Source organism: Thermobia domestica, chromosome 10 (genome assembly GCF_964235325.1).
Source record: "Thermobia domestica chromosome 10, izTheDome1.hap1.1, whole genome shotgun sequence".
Lineage (NCBI taxonomy): Eukaryota > Metazoa > Arthropoda > Insecta > Zygentoma > Lepismatidae > Thermobia > Thermobia domestica.
The window spans coordinates 129688054-129708077 of NC_137463.1; the positions used below are offsets into that span (position 1 = coordinate 129688054).

At 36.4% G+C, this 20024-nt stretch overlaps 1 protein-coding gene across 3 annotated transcripts in view; it reads left to right on the forward strand.

Moving 5' to 3' along the window:
• The first annotated feature begins 15970 nt into the window (after window positions 1–15970).
• The window catches only part of LOC145662710 (kelch-like protein 6), a 101771-nt gene continuing 97717 nt past the window's right edge, over window positions 15971–20024 (forward strand). For 2 of the 3 annotated variants that reach the window (XM_081728563.1, XM_081728565.1), the window contains exon 1: window positions 15972–16298. The gene's annotated coding sequence lies outside the window, so the exon portion shown is untranslated. Of the gene's footprint in view, window positions 16299–20024 lie in introns of all 3 variants that reach the window. The other variant, XM_081728564.1, reaches the window with a different exon arrangement.

Below are 20024 nucleotides of genomic sequence, written 5' to 3' on the forward strand. Positions count from 1 at the left end.
AGTGCGGATATATAATTTATTTATATGTGAGGATGTTCATGTGCAGTTAGGCCTATCTAGTAAGCCTAACAGAACATGGGAAGTTTCTGTTTAACTATCTACTCCAGCACACACAATAAATTTGATAGTTGTAATACCATATTACATACAACTGAAAACACGGGAAAACATATTGCATATGGTCTTTAAAAACCTTAGAATGAAAAAAAAGCACGGAGAACAAACCTCTGAACAACCAAACCAGACTGCAACATCAAAAATTGACATGTTACTTATTTTCGAGGTATTTACGAAAAATTACAAAATTTGCGGTAGTTTGATTTTGCCGGCAAAAATCTTTTAAAATATATAACAGTGTTCGTTTTACTAGGCTTCTTCTTAACTTATTTAAATATTAGGTTGGGCTGCCAAACTCCAATTGTAGATGCACATATTGTTGATAAGTTTTTGCTAGTTCATTTTGGCGTATCACATTGATTACTAGTGCAAGCACTGACATAATACATTAAAATATTAAACAAGAATGGAAGGTTGCAAGCAACAAATCATTGAGGAAACATAGTAGTTTGAAAGGAATAATTTACAAAATGCGAATTCCGTACTTCTTTTATTGTATGAGTACTCATTGGCTGTTGGCTATGACCTCATCACTTCTATGACGTCTTTCCTTGAGTCTACCTTGAAATCAACCTTCGATAAGGAACAGTCGAGGAAGGTTCATAAATATGACTTTTTTTCAAGTAGCCCTTGAACTTCAAGGAACACTTATCCGAGGAAGCCTTGAAGTCAAGTCAAGGAACAGTTCAAGGAGTGTTTATAAATATGGGCCTTAGTCATTTTGCTTGTTATTTTGGTTAATTATGTTTTCATTTTATTGTGTGAATTGTGTAATATACTTTCGATTATTTGCAGTAATAAGAAATGTGCACCCTGTTGATCTACGTCCTGTATTAGTAAATACAGCACCTAGTATCAAAGGGGGGAAATGCAGATGAGTGCACATTTCCTTATTAAAATGGTAATTTGTGAATAAATTAATTGCTTTTAATTAGTCTTCATTCGCACATCATGTAACAATTATGATAACTATTGGGTAAACACGGAGCGCAATACGGTAGTATTAATATTCTTTTGATTTATATTATTCATGTATGTACGTTTTTTTATAGGTTTATGAATATCATTAGGTATCCGCGTGCATCTCATTAACGGGAAGTAGAATGTATATAACTACATGCATCTTTGGATTTACATATTCTGCATATAAGGATATAAGAAGAAAGATATTATATTTAGTTACTTCGTATATCGAAGTCTTGAGTTTCACGATGCAGAGAGAGCTTGAACAGAGATTGTTTTCTTGGCGACAGCTTTCTGAGCTGAAAGTCTGTTGGAAACTGTTGACTGCTGTGAGGGAGAAGAAAAGCCTAGGTGAACATGAAAGGACAGAAGGAATGGTATAGGAAGTATACTGGAAGCTTCCTCTGTATAGAATCCCTAGGTGGAAACATTGCTGGAGCGACGCAGTCCATGCTTTGTGTAAAAAGTCATAAAATTTTTAACATCGCTATGATAGATTTTAAATTTCTATACGTGTGCTTTTCACACCTTTTAAAAGAATGTCTCACTTCTCGAGCTCTACGCGTCAGCCTAGCGATGACCGTTATCGTCAGCCGACGGACCTTTATCTACTTTTCCCGAGATGCACTGCGTGTTTGAAATCTTGTATTTTATTTTGATTATTTTCATGTGTAATGTACTAATACTACCGTATTACGCTCATAAGTTCTTAGAAAGACCGCTAAAATTCATGATTTGATTTGTCATCGTGTTTCCCTACGTCGAAGACATTTGGATCTTATGTGCATTTTCAAAATTTGCTAATATCAACAGATGTTTCCCTCTCTCTCTTTCTTGGCAAGATGGCAGCCGAGTTTAGCAGACGCGTATAGGGACACCGTGGAAAAAAGATTCCCTACGCGGAAAATATGTAATGTCATCTGTGTATCTGCGTATAATTATGCTCCATGTATATTATTATATCTTAATGTGTGTATAATCATGTGTTTCTATTCTGTATATAGTTATTATGAACGAAAGAAGTATTGTTTACATAGTTCCTGTCATGGACAACTGTTTTGGCCAGGAGCTTTTGAAACTGCCGCTTGGTGCAGTGGTGGCAGCACATGTCACGTGTTGGTTTGTTCTGTGCGATGCAGTTTGGCGGTCCGGAGCGTTGTTAGCTGGATGGACCACCCACGTTTTAGCCTCCGGCTATCAAAACTTTCGTTTCTGTTCTTGGAAGAGCGAGTCGCTCGTTTTCCAGGAAACAACAGAAGCTTGGAGGAATTTTGTGACATTGTGATTTTAGTTGCTGTTAAGTCCCAGAGCGGTGTAGCACGATCGGCTCCGTCTAGCTCTGTTGATAAAAGTACATGATATTACATGTACCGTGAATCGGGTGTGATAGTCATATTTACTAAGTGATAGTTTGTGCTCACAAGTCAATATGTGAGATATATTAAGAAGTGGAGAAAGAAAACTGTGCAACAAAATTCTAAATTCTCAAACACTTCGTTATTTTGGCATTTTATGGTTATTTTTCTTATCGTACACCCGAACTTTGGCTAAACTGGCCATGTACTTACTAAACTCAGAAGTATAACCAGTTTAATTAACTTTCACATAGTGCTTTGCCACTACAGCGAAATCTTGACATAAAATGATCTAGTTTTCAAACAGGTCTCATCCGAGATCTATTGGCCTGTCCCAGTAAAACGACAGGGCCCTCCTGAACTTTTACGCAGGAGACTAACATACATCATGTTTATTTTGTGATAGCGAACTTCTGTGCCGGGGTTTGACTAGTTTCACGTCATCCCAGTAGTTACGTCACCAACGTCCAGGAACTGTGTGATTTTCATAAGCATGATACTTCATAAACTAGTAGCATCCCGCAAGTGTTATCGTCCTATAAACATTGTCACGTCCCTTCGAATGCGCAGAAACTCTCAAAGAAGTGAACTTTATTTCGTCAAATCATCGGAAATGGAACTGTGTATCAAAATTCTAAATTGATTTAAATTTGTTATGTTTTTTATGTTCTCTACTCCTCACCTCTATAGAGACAGTTAGAGACAATAAACTCTTTAAGTGAGGAGAAATATTCTGTTTGCTTAATTGCTTACAATTTGGGAGGTCAGTGAGATCTCCAGTGTGTTTCATCTAATCTTTATATGCAATTTACCAAGGTCGTGTGTTTAATACCAAGTCTAATATGAAATATTCAATTTCAGTGTATTAATGGTGCACCAGTGAACGTATTTATCGGTCTAAATATTAATAAGAAAGTGTTTTGTTGCTATATGCAATCAGCGTGTGTTTTCGAAATCTAACCTGCTAGTCAAGCTGGAAAATAAATCTATATCAACTACCAGTAGCGAGAGGGTTTCTGTTTTCCTGTGTGGTGAGTACCCTATTGCTAATTCTGATGTTTTCTTTCAGGATGGAGAGTTAAGGAAACATTAACTCCTTCACTCTAGTATTTCTGACCACCTTCCTGAATGGGGCCCAGGAAGGATCGCCACAGAGAACCAAAAGACCCAGCTATGAGTGTAAAGGGTAAACAAATAGGCTGCTACCTGTTCATTAGAATTGTTTTTTCTTTCTTTTCTTTTTATTAACCTTATTAAATTACCATACCCTTTACAAGTAGCTGCAGAGACCATAGCTGTGGTAACAAAATCCCTGAGATATTTAGAATTCAAACCCTGAGATGTTTAATTTGTTTATGTAGTTTTCTCATGCTCATGAAGGTAATAAGTGTGGTAGTGGCGGCTCCAGCAGGAGGTCACCTTTGACCCTCCAAGTAGGGATTTGCATAATTAAGAGCATTAATGAGTATTTTTCATTAATATTTAAATTCATTTGACACTTCCCTCGTCACTCCACCACCTTTCACAAGGAAGCTGCCTTTCTGCATAAGGCACTTCCCACCTGGTACTGGTGAGGATGTTCTTGATCGAACAGGTGAAGTAGGGATCATTATTGACTCCTCTCTCAAATCTATAATTTCTGTTTCTATAATAATATCTAGAGAACCTGGCGAAAAATAACAGGTATTCTCCTCTATAAACAAGTCCGGAGATTCTCTTAAAGGTTTAAACTTTTCTCCTTGGGGAATTCAACAAACTCAAACGAAGAATCCCAGTCTACCTCCTTGCTGAGCTCAATTTCTAGTTATACCTGACTCTTAAACGACTCCATGATGATACTATGACGGTCTTCTCTTTACACCACATATATGAGGAAGACTTTACCAACGTCATATCACGTGGTAATTTATAACATTTTTTTCAAACACTCCCCAATACAACAACAATACACTACCCGTTTAAAATATTTTCATATATACTTTCCCAATTCTCTATACAATTTTTATAGCTAAAGGAGCGGAGAGAACGTACGTACATTTCATTTATGTTCTCATATATCATTCACTTGATCAAAGCATTCTTTTAAACATCATTAATGTTATTTACATTGTGCTATGGTCATTCAAATCTTACAGCAGTATCCCTTCAATAATTTTATTCATATCGCGTACCAATCAGTCACTTGTCATCTACGTACAAAGAAAAGATTTACATGGACCGTGTGCAAATAAAGTTTATATGTTTTTAAAAGAAAGTCTGTTATTTGTGTGGTCATTTACATCTTCTATTCCAACAACATTCCACCATTATTATTATTCGCGTAAACACAACATCTACCAATCAATCACATATCATCTACGTAAAATAAAAAGATTACAACTAATATTCCATTATGAATACGCTTCATACTAACAAACTTCCTTTGTATTCGCATTTAGTATCGCATCAGGTTCATCTGTCAGTGTAACAATCTTCTTTTGTATTCGCGTTCACTGTCGCCTCCTGCTTAACAGGATCATCAGTTCCTCTGTATTCGTGTTCAGTGTCACGTCATGTTCTACCATTCGTGGTACCAAACTTCTTTTGTATTCTTCCCTGACAATGTCTTATGTCCACCTACCATGCCATCAAATTTTCTTTTCTTACCTGCCGGTATTCTGTGATGTTTATCTACCGCCACCTGAATCTTTTGTAACTCAGCCGACATTGTGTGATGTTCATCTACCACACAATCAAATTTGTTTTTATTACTCTGTCGGTATTATGTGATGTCTACCCGGCGCGGCGTCGGTCTTCTTTTGTGTTTGTCTTCCTGTTTTAACACGTACATATAAGGTCACTACCCGAAAACGCCATCTTTCACTCCCAGCCAGACGGTTTCCAAAAATCGCGCGAAAAGTTCAGTTCGTCTCTTGAGTGAAAGACGTGCGAAAATCATGCTCTGTATATGTACCAGTACCAAGAGTTACATAAGTTCTTAACGAGTATGCTATACATACGAATCCTGAAATTAAAAAATATGTCCCGCATGAATAAAGTTTATTCCCTCCCCATCTTTAATATGATCACAATCAGCGGTTGTTCGACGAGTATTTAATTTGATCACAGAAGAGCTGTTCTAATGAGCTTCATATCGAAGCGAAACAATAAATATTTACAAATGAGTATGCCTTGCATACGAACAATTTAAATAAAATAATTAATTTGATCATACTTTTTATTATTTTCGGCATTTAATTCCTCTGAGCTTCCTTTAAAAGCGATCCCTAAAATAATTTGATCAAAGCATAGGTGTTCTACTTGTATGTATGCTTTAACATACGATCCAATTAAAATAATTAATTTGATCACTGCATAGCTGTTCTAATCAACTTCATATCAAATCGAAAGAATAAATAATTAACAACGAGTTTTTAGTGTTTCGGAATATAATTCCTTTGAATTTTCTTTAATGAAAACTAAAGAATAAAAGATACAGGTCTTTTAATATTTCTAGAAACCCTCCTATCAGTCAACCGTTCGAAGAACCAGTCTGACCACCTAACGGTCTGGCAATAAATCCTCCCCTCCTAAGGTTCTTGAAGGGCCTGTCCGACTACACCTGGCCCACAGGACATAAAAGTACAGAAAGTAATAAAATAATTAATAGACAATAGCCTTATTCAAGTGTACAAGACGCTCCTTCTCTACTAACTACCACTAAAGTAGAATTAATTCTATGCGAACAGATATATATGATCGGGCCCAACAGGGTCCACTTCATCGTTGATAGCAGTAGCGTAACTGAGTGGCTCGCAGGGCCTGCAGTGCGGGGGGCGCAGAGTTTGGGGGCACACCGCTAAACAAATGCCAAGATTTATAGGCTACAAGAAATGAGCTGAATACGGAATATCCATTTCCCTGAACAACATTATTTATTTTAGAAAACAAAAATATTCTCTGGGTGAAATTTCTTCCATATATATGTTTTTGTGCGTGTGTGTGTTCCTCCATGATTAATCCCCGCCTGGGACTTTTATGTTCCAGTCCGCCATTGTTCGTATTATTTATAATTCACCGCATTTCTCACTGGACTGTAGAATATAATTCAAGTCGTAAGAACATTTTGCACTATTTGTGGCCTACCCTTAATAACTAGGCTTCATTCCAAATTTCTTTTTTCTGTCTCGAGCGTTTTGTTCTGAAAATTTATATGTGTCCATTAGTGAGTTAGTATGGTGTTTTAAATAAACAGTGGCGTGGGCTGAATCTGATACTTTGAAGTATACTGAGGGATGCACAAACATAGAAAAAGTGTGTAGTAGGATAGGTATTAAATACATCATGGATCTGAGATTGAGATCCTACTTTTCAATTATTTATATATTTTTTTGAACTTTTATGGAAGAATCACGGAAGTCTATTATGAAAGCGATTCCTTACACTAAATTATATATATATATATATAGGGTGTCCCAAAAGTAATGGTAAAAAATGAAACAACAGATTCCTGGCACCAAAACAAGAGCACATGTTTACATGGCATATAGTCCGGAAATGGATAGGGGCGGAGCTAGACAGCTTCGTATGTGGGGGAAAAGAAACTTCACACCTGCCAGCGGTATAATGGGAGGAGCTATGAAGGGGGTTCAGAAAGATATGGAAATCATATTGGCTTGACATGTTAGAGAGATTCTTTATACGTCATTAAGGAATTCACTGAATGTCTGTACGGCAGATGTAATGAAACGGTGCACTAAAGATGGAAACCCTACAGAAGGAAGTTGTTATCCATGACACGATTGCACGCACATCTACAATTGGAGCCAAAGCGAAGGTCACTGAGCATGGTTGCAAAATCTCAGGGAGTAATGGAAAGGAGTATACTAGACAGAAACTTCCAGACAGAAGGTAGAAATAAGAACAAGTGTAACTAGTGTCATATACGGCCTAATGAAATAACAGGTAGAATCCACAACGACGTACTGTATTTGTAACGTAGTATCTTACACAAAATAGCACTACAAACTAGTAGATCATACGTGCTAACAATAGACGTACCTAGAGATGATGATCAAAATGCTGTTCTCCCACATCTATGCAAAGTGCTAATCGTGAGTTTCGAATGCATTCCATCACGCCGGGTGTGTTGCGTAACTGTTCACACGCATCTTCAATGTAGTTTGTAAACCAGCAAGTACCATTACCTAAGTGTGAAGTTCCTTTCCCCCCACAGTCGAAGCTGTCCACTTCCGCCCCTGTCCACTTCCGGACTATATGTCATATAAACTTTTTTTCTTGTTTTGGTGCTAGGAATTTCTGGTTTCATTTTTCACAATTAGTAATGGGAAACCTATATATATTTTTTGTTAGATTTACACTTACTTATTGTGTTGTTCAGCTTGACTAGAAATGTTGTAGACACAGAATATTTGTAAAATTTCGTATTATGAAAAGTTTTACTACAACATACAACAATAACGATAACAAGAAAATAAAAAAAAAAACAGATAAATCACATTTATCTCATGGTGAAGAGAATGATGACGACGAGATCGGCAATGAAGAAAATAAAATAATATCTGCCAATTTTATCTGAAGCTTCCCAAACCTTTAAGAATTTTAAGATATTTTAAGATTTACTGCATTTATACCAAATATAACTGACTTATTTCACGCAATAATTTTAACTATATATATATATATATATATATATATATATATATATATATATATATATATATATATGTGTGTGTGTGTGTGTGTGTGTGTGTTTATTAACTACTATAAGTACATATTCACTTTCCAACACAGGAACAGAACTAGGGTTGAACGAGCGAGCTGGGATGGGGCCCACTCTAAAATCTCGTTCACCAAAACTCGGTGGGAAATGGGTCGGTGTTTTCAAGTTTAGCAGTGTTTCCAAATTTCAGCGAGACATTAAAAAGAATATAATACCGCAGTACAAAATCCCTACACGAATGATTTCTCCATTTATTAGATTTTAGATTGGAAATTGTCTTATCGTTTCAGAAATTAAATGTATAATTCTTCTATTGACTTATAACTCCAATGTTATCTTAATCGAAAACCAAGATTGTGGAAGGACCTGTGCAGATTCACTCACGGGGTGCACTCTCGTTTCCTTCACTCTGCTAACGACATCAATGTATATATATACGTATATATAATGTAAGATTTCAATTATGTTCACAATATCATATTAGTTATATTGATTCAACATAATACAATCTATACAGACAATTTTAGCATTTATACTTACTGATTAAATTTGCAGCGTTAAATAAACCGAAACTTGGTTGTAAGTAAGTGACTTGCTATTTTAAATAACACCTTGTCAAACTACTAGCCTCGATTACGTGGAAAAATTTACTTCGCTAATGTCACTGTTTGGATAACAACTGAGCATTAAAACAAGATTTCTTAATGCCTCGTTCTTCTTGACTAAAGTAGCCAAGTAAGTTTGTGAAAGCATTTTGCCAATTTTCTTAGTAACCAGCTAAAAATAGGTTAAAAGAGCAAAATATAATTAACTGACTACTGCTCGGTTACTAGTACCCCACAAGATTTCTTCAAATGGGTTGTCCTAGCCGTGAATTGGCTACTTTAGTCTTCATTCGGAAAGCGAAACGTGTCCGTGTTTATTTTTTCATTCAGACATTTTTTGTTCTTTCTCTCTCCGACCTTCATTTTATGACATTAACTATGAAGTTCCGAAACTTCCCCGCTAGTGGAAAGATAAGCGAGGTGTAGTCCCTGTCGTGTCTACTAGTCCTAAAAAGTGGTGAAAGTAGACAATAAGTCCGAAAGTTTTCGGTTAAAATCCACACCTAAAGTCTTCAGTTCAAATTCACGCTAGAGCTAACTTTTACATTTAATTTGTTCTTACATAGTGAATGATAAATTCTTTTTGCTCAAAGTTCTCCATCTAGAGATGAGGTGCTATAATCACTCACATATTAACGAAGAGAAATAGAGAGTGGAGATAGATGTTACTAAAATATTATTCATTCATATTTGTTTATGTTTTAGTTCATTTTTTATTCTTTTTTACGATATTAGTTCTCGCTTACCTAGAGTACAGCAAGGGATGTCAAAGACATATATTTTTGATATTTGTCATATTTAAAACATATGGCATGTTTTCTATTGTTGCAATAGTTTTCACAAATGAGATTTCACACACTGCACATCTTGCTTTTACTTTCTTAGATTGTCTTTTTTTGTCTGTTTTCGATTGTGTTTTCCAAACACACTGGAAACCAATCATGTAACACCGGAAAATATTCTTGTTAGCTTTAAGGTGTAAATTTCACATATAGGGTTGCCAACTCTGAAAATAAAAAACCGTCACTGCCTCAAAATTCCCTGATATAGGTCTAACAAGGGAACTACTAGAAGTGGTGCGCAGCGATTTGCATGTGTTATAGCCTATATCATTGGGTAGATCACACTGAGTACATTACAAATGTGAAATATCTCGCTTGAATGGATCCTATAGGAGATGTGGCGACCATTTAAAGATCCGACCATTGCAAGCTCCGAAAAACCAGAAAACGTCGACAAAATAGGAAGCTCTGATGTAATTGTTTTGAGACGTGCTATTTTTAAAAGATAGCAGAATACGAATCTATCAAATGTTTACTAGTCAAAATGGCTGATCCAACATGGTGGACATAAATTACAAAAGAGTAAGATATGGATGTGAAATTGAGTTTATACACATATTCGAAGTCCCTATGTATCAATCGGATAACAAAAGTGCACAATTCAAAATGGCGGATCCAAGGTAGCGGACAAAGTGCAAAACACTCCTATCGAACTGAAGACAGGTAGGTAGAGTTTTTCGTAACCGCTGAGTACGAATCCAATATTAAAAGTGAAAAGTGCAACATCACGGATCCAATGTGGTGGACAAAAAGTACAGAAGTACAGAAAGGACACATGTGTATTGAGATGAGCCTGGTCTCCTTCCCAGTCTCGTCTATATTTGGAAAAGCACATATAGGTTTCGAATTAGAGATGAGATCGAGACTAGTCTTGGTGTCGGAATCATACCTACTCATGAGAGTGGACCTTGTCATACATATGGCTCAAAAGTATACACAACATAATGTGAAACCGAAGAGACAGTTGTGCAAACATAACGATCTTTTAAACTCCAACGCGCTTTTCACTGCTAATGTTCGGATCTTCATATGATAATCGCAAATAATTGCAACGTACCCTACAGGCGCCATTTAAGTGAGATTTTACACATGTAAAGTTTGCTTGGTGCGAGCTTTTCAACACATGCTGATCCCCGCCTATCTCTTTTAGGGCGGGAGAGGGAGTTGATAGTAAAATAACTATTATTTATGAAACCTATACGTATCACAAAACTTTCATGTGAGGTACAAAAATTACCCTGTATTCAGTGCCTCAATTTTGGCATGGTTGTAAAGCAAAACACACTCCCTGTTTATTGTAAAACATCAACTGCCTCTACTTGCCCCGTTATGCACTATAGATATTTTCTACTACATGTATAAGAATCACATATATCTGATCTGTATGTATTTTGTGTCCCTCACATTGGATCCGTCATATTGTATTTTGCACTTTTAACATTGAATTCGTACTCAGCGACCACGAAAACCTCTACCTACCCGCTTTGAGTTCCATAGCAGAGTTTTGCATTTGGTCCGCTTCCCTGAATCCGCCATTTTGAATTGTACACTTTTGATACCCGAGTCATACATAGCGACGTCGAGTATCTCTATATACCCAATTTCACATCCATATCTTGTTTTCTGTAATTTGTATCCACTATGTTGGATCCGTCATTTTGACTTGTAAACATTTTATGTCAGTTCGTATTCTGCTATCTTTTAAAAAATAGCACGTCTCAAAAAAATTACATCAGAGCTTCCTATTTTGTCGATGTTTTCTTGTGTTTCGAGCGTGCCCTATTTCTGATTTTCAAATGGTCGCCACATCCCCTATATGGCTCGTTCAAGCTAAATATTTCACATGTAAGGTGCACTCGGTGTGACCTTTCCAACGATATATAACACATACAGATCCCCGCGTACCACTTCTAGTACTTCCCTTATAAATGTGAAGTATTTCTGTTCGGACCCATCCATGGGAAGGAAATGTACTATCGTGAACAAAAGTGCATTAGACCCTGCATATCCTTACTACATTCATTAATAAGCTTAATAGATACATTGTGCTATAAATGAGAAACTGAAATCGGTATTGATTATTTTATTGTATTTACCAGTAACTGTCACTTCTTTAAAATCATCGAAACAGATGAACAAAAGTATAGCTATTAATCTTCATCTGGATTACAATTTACAATTTTGGATTTTCAAAATGAAATTTATTCTTTAAACTCATACTTTAACTACATAAAATTACTTTAAGAAGTCATTTTTTACTCTCAATAAATATATAAAATTCCTTACAAGTAAATTTTAAAAATTTTCCCCCGATACAGTTCCTGTCATCTCTTTAAAATGACCTAAACAAATGAGCAAAATATATTAATCATTGATAAATGGTGAAAGGTAACAGTTTTTAATTTACAGAATGAAAGTTAGTTTTTAAATCTATACTTCAAACTAGATACAAAATTCAAAAAAAAATCGGTCATAAAGGGGCTGGCAAGAAGCTTGTACCGGTTACCTGCTTTAATCAAAATAACAGCAATATTTCTTCCAGGCCGGTGAAAAACCTGCCAGTTGGCAGCCCTAGTCACATACTAAGAATCATACATTTCTTAAACAATGGAAATTATGACGATTTTATGAGAGTCAAATCATCCCGCATGACATGATATTTTTTTCATAAACTTTCAGTAAATATATTAAAACTGAAAACTAACAAAAGTCAAGGTAACGTTAAAACGAATAATGTAAACCATTCCGTGATTTTACAGACTACTGTAACCTGTAAAATAAAATGAATGTGTGACCAACATTACTTTTTCCTTGCCTTATTGAAGGTTAAATAAGATTTCTTTGTGACATTCTCACAATATCAATCGCTTTGTAAATTTTATACGGGTGTTTTCTATCCGATTTTTTATTCGTTGTAGAGGCATGGCTATTTTTCCTATTTTTTGCCGTTTACCACACTGACATCTTTCGAACAAACTAAAGCACTTGTAGAACGCTGTATGTAGTTCGCAACCAACCAACCGTAACTGAATTTTTGGTTGTTTATTGTTGCAGGATGTGAAAAATTGGAATGTGAATGCACTTTTGCTCTTGTACATACAAGTAATCAAAATGTATCGAGATCTTACCTCTTATATGTATAATAAGGTAGAAATAGGATATGAAATGTCCTCTTTGCCATGTAACACTCCATAAGCAAGACAAGATCAAGTGCTATGTAAAGACAGTGTATAAGTGACTATGAAAGTGTCGCAAAGCTATGCAACGCATAAGATATGTATTTTATACTATATAAAATGTTTTTCCACTGTCGTCGTCTATGCATTTGTCTATTGTCGCTGACGCGCCTACTTCTTATGGATGCACCCTCTTCATTCCAGTTCGGCTCCCCTGCTATGCTTCTGCTCTGACTCGGTTCAATAGCGTTCGTACTTTTCAGTAGCCACTAGCACAAGTTGGGTGGTGTTTTTAAGTTGGTTCATATTTTATACTGAGTCCTCCTAAAGTCAATATGCACCCATTAGTGCAACTCTTCCCTTACGAAAGATTCTAAGCCAGTTAGGGATGCATTTTCTGTTTAAAAAAAATGAACACTTCGTACATATCAGAATCCCCTTGTGTAGCAACCTAGCAGTTGTACCGTATTCCTTTTTGTAATTTTTGTTGTCTCAAGGTCATGTATTCGCTCCGCCCCAATCCCCGTTTATAAGTTTATTTACATAATACTGTAGAAAAGTAGTGCTGGTTGGAATCATGAGAAGGATTCATTATTTTGGTTATTTCTGAATAGTGCGTATTTTGGAAGATACTAATTTTCTGCAGTAATACAATACATATGAATGTGTACGTGTCTAGCAAAGAAAGAATGAAAATAAATATTTGTGATTGATAATTGAGTGAAGGACGGAAATAAATGATCAAAAAAGGAGTAATCCTTGGTCAAGTATTTCAAAATATCAACAAAAAAAGAGCAATACAACGATGAAAAGAAGTTTACGGCAGGGTCATAAATAACGACCCCGCAGACCCTACAATGGGGGGGGCTCAAGCCATCAAGGGCCACCAAATCATTAAGTGGGACTTACAGAAGGGGCCGCACTCCATACTATATACGGGAGGGCTCCGAAGCCCTAAGTTACGCCACTGGATCACGGGGTTTACTCCAGGGCTGCCATCTGCAGCAGTGTTCGTAGTTTGAGGGAAATTACATAGGTAAATTACGACCCGCTCGGGAGAGTAATACTCCCGGAAGTACGTTTTTTCGCGCGCTACTCTAGCCAGCTGTTTTATGCGCTATCTTAGTCAGTTGTTTTAAGTTGGTCACAAAATCTATATCACTTTGTACAAGTGGGAAAAAACGAGCCTTATATCATGGAGTACAAGGGCAACAAAACGAGCCCTGCGGGGCTTCTAACCCGTTCCTACTACTACTACTACTTATCTGCACAAAAGTAAGCAAATCACATTTTGAGTATTATTTTCGTATTATTTTAATTTAAAAAGTGTTATAAAAATGTTTAAAAAAAACTTTGCTCGGGCCGGGTTTGAACTCACGCCAAAAGAGGTTTTTATTACTAGCATACAGCGCTAGCCCACATGGCCACGAGGACCGATAACAAGAGTCGTTTGAATTCTGCTATTTGAATGCAACGTGGCAAGACTTAGATAACGCCAACCAATCAAAACTGTGTTTTTCGTTCCTACTTCCGGGAGCATTACTCTCCTGAGCTAGTCCTGGTAAATTTAGCAAGGTGGGAAAAAGGGAATTTCAGCGATAAATCCAGGAAAATTCTCGCTCTGACTGATTGACCAACACAAATGTTTAAATTTTTCTTTGTTCTTTAGAAATGAATCAATATAATAGCAATAGTTTATTGTGTTTCTTCAAAGTAGTCTAATTAGCACCCATTGTTGGCTTCGTGTATTTGTGTGTATTTTTGTTTTTAAAAAAGAGAAGTAAAAAATAGAAGCAAAAAGCAAATGAATAGAACAAATGTGGTTGACATTTCCTTTAATATTGCTAAGTTAATCTTATCACGTAATTTCTGTCATTGGAATTGGACACTCAACATACTAGGGAAAATTTGATAGGAAAAGGGAAAACTTTGTGTCAGTCGAGGGAAATATTCTTAAGGAAACCTATGAACACTGATCTGCATTAGATTAGCCCCTTCGCAGGAGAGATAATGTGCACATACATGCTTCTCAGCAACTTACATAGAATTTCCCAAACTAAACTTAGAGTAAAAATATTTTATAGATTTAAAGCACAGAATTCTTTTACGCTATGCTGTAAGTCTACTTGAAATAGCTTCTGCCTTGTGCGCCATAACCCTTTGTGCCACTATAACTTCCTTACGAATTTCCTTGTGCAAGCATACGTACATGTAAAATCAGAGGTTTTTTTGGTACTAGTAGACGAAATTTGTTAAATTGACTGGGCCTTGTACACAGTCGTTTTGACCTCTGATTAACATCTTCCTACGAGGTTGACTAACGGATGGTTAGCAAAATTGTATTCAGAGACTTTGATTAGGAAGTAGTATTGGACGAAGTTAATCACATGTGACTAAATAATCTAGAACACAGACTAATCTTTTACCCACGGTTTAGCGTGCGATACAACATTTCGTATTTCGCAGGGGGGGCGCGGTGGCTCAGTGGTAGAGCGTTCACCTCTGGTGTTTGGGGTCCCGGGTTCGATCCCAGCCCCCGCCAAGTGAACTTTGTGGTGGACAAACACCGTGCTCGTGGGTTTTCTCGGGGTTCTCCCGTTTCCTCCCACTTTCTTCATTCTACTATTTCACTCATCTCTCATCATCACCGTCTCCTTTAGCCTAACCGGCATAACCGTGGGACGTAAAACTTAAAGATTTCATTTCATTTCGTATTTCGCAATTCATGTATATTCATTTTTACAGACTACGCATGCGCTCATCTACTTTTCCGTAGTTGCCACATTTATTTTACTCAGCGATGCATTGGGGCTCTATAAGTTAATAATACTCAAATCAGCACTCTAGTTGTACTCAGAATAGACAACACCAAAAAGTGCACCTTCCGTAGTAAAGATTTTCCGCCTTATGCAGAGTCGTTTTGATGTATTATTAGCGTCATACTAAATGCCTGACTAATGCAAGAAGCATATGTTAGTTGAACCCTTTAGTAAGGCACTAATCACGTGTCCGAACGGTTCTGCATAAGGCCCCTTGTATCTTTCTAACTAGTATCTGACTAAATTTTCGATTAACGAATTCTCTCTGAATACCGCCCACTATGTTTGTAGCCGTAACCAAAATGCATACATGATTATTATTTGATTTCAGATTCCTTTTCTTTTTAGACTTCCACAATGTTTGCTTCAAATTTTTAGATCCTAAAGCTTGAAATAAGTTATAATGTTAGAAAGTCAACGAAAGTAGAGTATTATAGTTGCTATATTGTACCGAGTTGATTATATGGTTAATGGCAATGGTTTCAAGTTCTTTCTTTTCTTCTTTCAAGATTGTCCTCTAATGTTAGTGCTGTTTAAGGCAAAGCCAATTTAAATTCAGTTGTTAACGACGTATTCTTTTGCTTAGAAATATATATATTTCTATAAGACCATTCGAAATTAACAATTTAGTATAATGAAAATTTGGTTGTGGTCTACAATATGAAATGACATCGTCGATGATAGATCAATTCGTCTGAGGTAAGCGTGATAGCTACTCATCTTAATTTGATTATGGAATCATTTCCCTATAGGTCCTATAATATAGATTTCATACATTTCCTATAATTGGGTTCCTTGTATTTCTGTACCATGTTATACAAATGTAATATGGTTTACAGAATGATTAACAAAATAAATTTAAACCAATAAGTAATACCGGTTGAGTATTTAGAATTTAATGCATACTGTCCCTAAAGCTTGCATACCGAAATTACGACCCTGCTCGGGGGTGCGTCAGTAGTGAGCAGGCGCGTCAGTGATTGTGAGTGTGCGAGTATGCGGAAGTAGTGAAAACGCATGGGTTTTCACTTGATAGTAGTAACGCCCACTTCTAAAATAAAGTACAATTTTTGTATACTGTACAGAAATACTACGCGGTCAGGGAATATTGAATACAGTTTTTTCTTATATCCACTTACTTATTTTAACTATCGTACGGCATTTCTAATGATTTGTCAATTTAAAATACAGCTGTATTACTTACTATTGAAATTAGGTGCCTGTAGAAATGTGTTCCTTATAAACATATATTTCAATGCCGAGTGTTTAAGTTTACCTGTAACTTTTGCAAAATGCAGTGTACCTAAACTTAAGCTCCACCGAAATTGTTAAGCTTTACAATACCCGCTCCAGCTGACATCCTTACGCAGTCACTAAGTCAATTAATTTTACAAAATCAGTCCAAACTTCCCTAACTCTACTCTACTTTTCCTTTCCCCTCATACACAATTTTACCCTTTTAAAGCGGCCCTTCAAATCGATGCGCAGCTGGAGTGTGTATTGTAATGTTTACCTAAAAAGAGTTTAAAATTCATTTTTCACATAGCAAACCATTGTTGAATTTGATCATATTATCTGAAACAAAAATGAAATGAAATTTTAGTATAATGTTCTACGATTATGCCTTTTCGGCTATGGGAAACAGATGAATAATGAAAGTGGTGACTGTTGTGTTATGCACCGAAGACGTATGCACTCACGACAAGGTCAGGTTTCGGGCTATAGAAATGTTCAAGTTTTGAGTTTTTGTTTTGTGTCCTTGTGCAACAAGGATTATGAAAGACACCAAGTTTTATTAGGGTAATTTTACACTACGAGATAAATCCTAGAAAATATCTTAGAATTTATCTTCGGAAAATTTTATGACATATTCAGGGGCGTCATTTAGGGGGGAAGGAGGGGCAATTGACCTCCCCCAAGAGTTTGAGGAATGTATATACTTTAAACGATTGCCTACTAATATACTAGTACAAAACGTGAAATTCTTATGTCGGTGGTGCTCTTGCCCCCCCAAGCAAAGTCTGAAATGACGCCCCTGGACATATTATCTCGTAAGAAATCCTACAGTTATGTGCCATACACGTGAGGACTTTTCCTGCCTGACCGAATGACATTTTTCAATATTATGAAACAGTTATATTTAATAAAATACAAGATTGATGAATTCCTATCCTAACTATACTGCACACCCTACTAATATTAATACCAGGCGCTATATTGTTAAATTGGATACCTCTAAAAAAAATCAGAAGGGTACTGGTATACTCTTGGCGCAACGCGTTTTAGATTTATAGGTAAAATTCAATTCTTTGCATGAAAGGACACGTAACATTTCTGCATTATAAAGATCACATTTCTGCAAGCAATAGAATTAAACACAAAGTAATACACCTATATTCTACGTTTACTAGTGTAGGTTTACTACCATAAAATCATTATGTATTTTACAACGGATGAAATAAGTGAGGGATCAGGGGCGGATCCAGGGAGGTGATCGGCCCCCCAGAAGAGGGAAACTTTCTTATTTTGTATATATAAATAAAACCTATTCCAAAGTTTGGTGCCCTTTAAAGTAGCCGTATGACAACCGACCGCCCCCCCGAGAAGTCGGTCCTAGATCCGCCCCTGTGAGGGATAATGTTTAGCAAAAGGAGTCCAGCAATTTCTTCTAAGAAATGTTACAATTTCGGTAGTTTCTGTTCACACCAGTTTAGTTTAGTACAGGTTAGTTACGGTTAGGTTAGGTTATATTATGTTATATTAGATTATATTAGTATAGGGGTATATAATTTCGGTTCTTTCTATTAATATTAGGGTAGGTTAGATTTGGTTATGGTGTGTTCGGTCTAAATACTTACATCTTCCATTTCTCCTATAAATTTTGTACTTTATCGTTCTCCTAGACCCTTTCAGTGAAACATTTACCTAAGTGAGTGCATATAAAAGACGATTGGTGATACTATTTTCTACAACCGGTGTATTTCTGAACAGTTTACAGAAGCTGTAACTTATGTGTACAAGTGGAGCGCTACCAGTATGATACCATTATAAGCGCTATTCAAACTCGTATCATTGCCAAAACCCATTCGTTTTCGCTACCTTCGTTGACGTTCCTGCTTCCTTGCTAACGCTCGGGTTCCCGCTTCGCCCTGCCTGACTCAGATAGCATTCGTGCTTTTCAGTGGCCACCTAGCATAGGTTGGTTTGTTATTTTTACACTATAGTTTTATACTATACAGACGTCGTATTTATAGGCAAATCGTAAAAAAATAGTTTTTCAATAATTGTTTTTGATGGTCCCCTTGAATTTATCTATGCCATATGAGATACTTTCATGTCGCTCAGCGCAAACAATTTAGGAAATAATAAACAAATGAGTGACAAATTATAATTTTTCAACAATTATTTCGAGTTGTGCAACAAAAGTAAATCTGCGCGATCAAAAGATAAATAATCGCAAAAAGTACCACATCAGTTTTTGGTTTTCACTTTCTCTCACCTGGTGTCGCTTAAATCGAAATCTTACGAATTTTCGAAATATAGCTTGCTCTAAAGCTAGTTTTAGACGGAAGCATTTATCGTAGCAAAAATCGTCATCGATATCCTGCCGTGTAAAGTAGCAAATGCTATAGCATTTCCCATGCCATGGCATTTTTATGGCATTTCTGGTCGATAGAACCTGCTCTATTTCGTAGCATTTTCCCCAGCATTTCTGATCCGATTGCAGCGCCGTATTGTGTTAAAAAGAAGCGAAAGATTTTGTGCCAAATATCCATGCTCTTTGTTTTGTGTGGGAAATTGAATTGTAGTAAAGAAAAATGAGTTGGAGTAGGGGTGCTCTTTGTCCACATTCTTCTTTGTGATTTTCGTTTTTTAATATGACCGGCGAGAAGTGTTGTTATAATTACTATAGCTTTAGCTACCTCACGCTTAATTTCGGAGCCATAATTGCGCTCTTCTCCAGTGATTTGTTTGCTACGTCACGACGGATGCTTATCAAAATGCTACCGTTTAAAAGCACCATATACTTTTGATGCCATAGAATATTATATGAAATTTTTGGCAGCACATCTGCTACAAGAAATGCTACGATAAGTGCTTCCGTCTAAAACTAGCCTAGACGGGAGAAATCTCATAGGATCGTTCAGAACACAGGAAATGACATGCGATCTGATGTCATACGCGTTGGGATTTTCACTCTAGGACAAATCGTAAGAGATTTTCTAGGATGCATCCTATAGTGTATAGTGGGTTTTAATGTGGACACTGCGCAGTTAATCTTGCAGAGATCATAGTGCAAAATCAACCCTTACGGTATAGGCCAATGGTTCTCAACCTTTTTGATTAACAACACACTTTACTGAACGTCTAGGATAACGTGACACACTTGTTTGATATTATTAGTATTATTATTAACATAATATA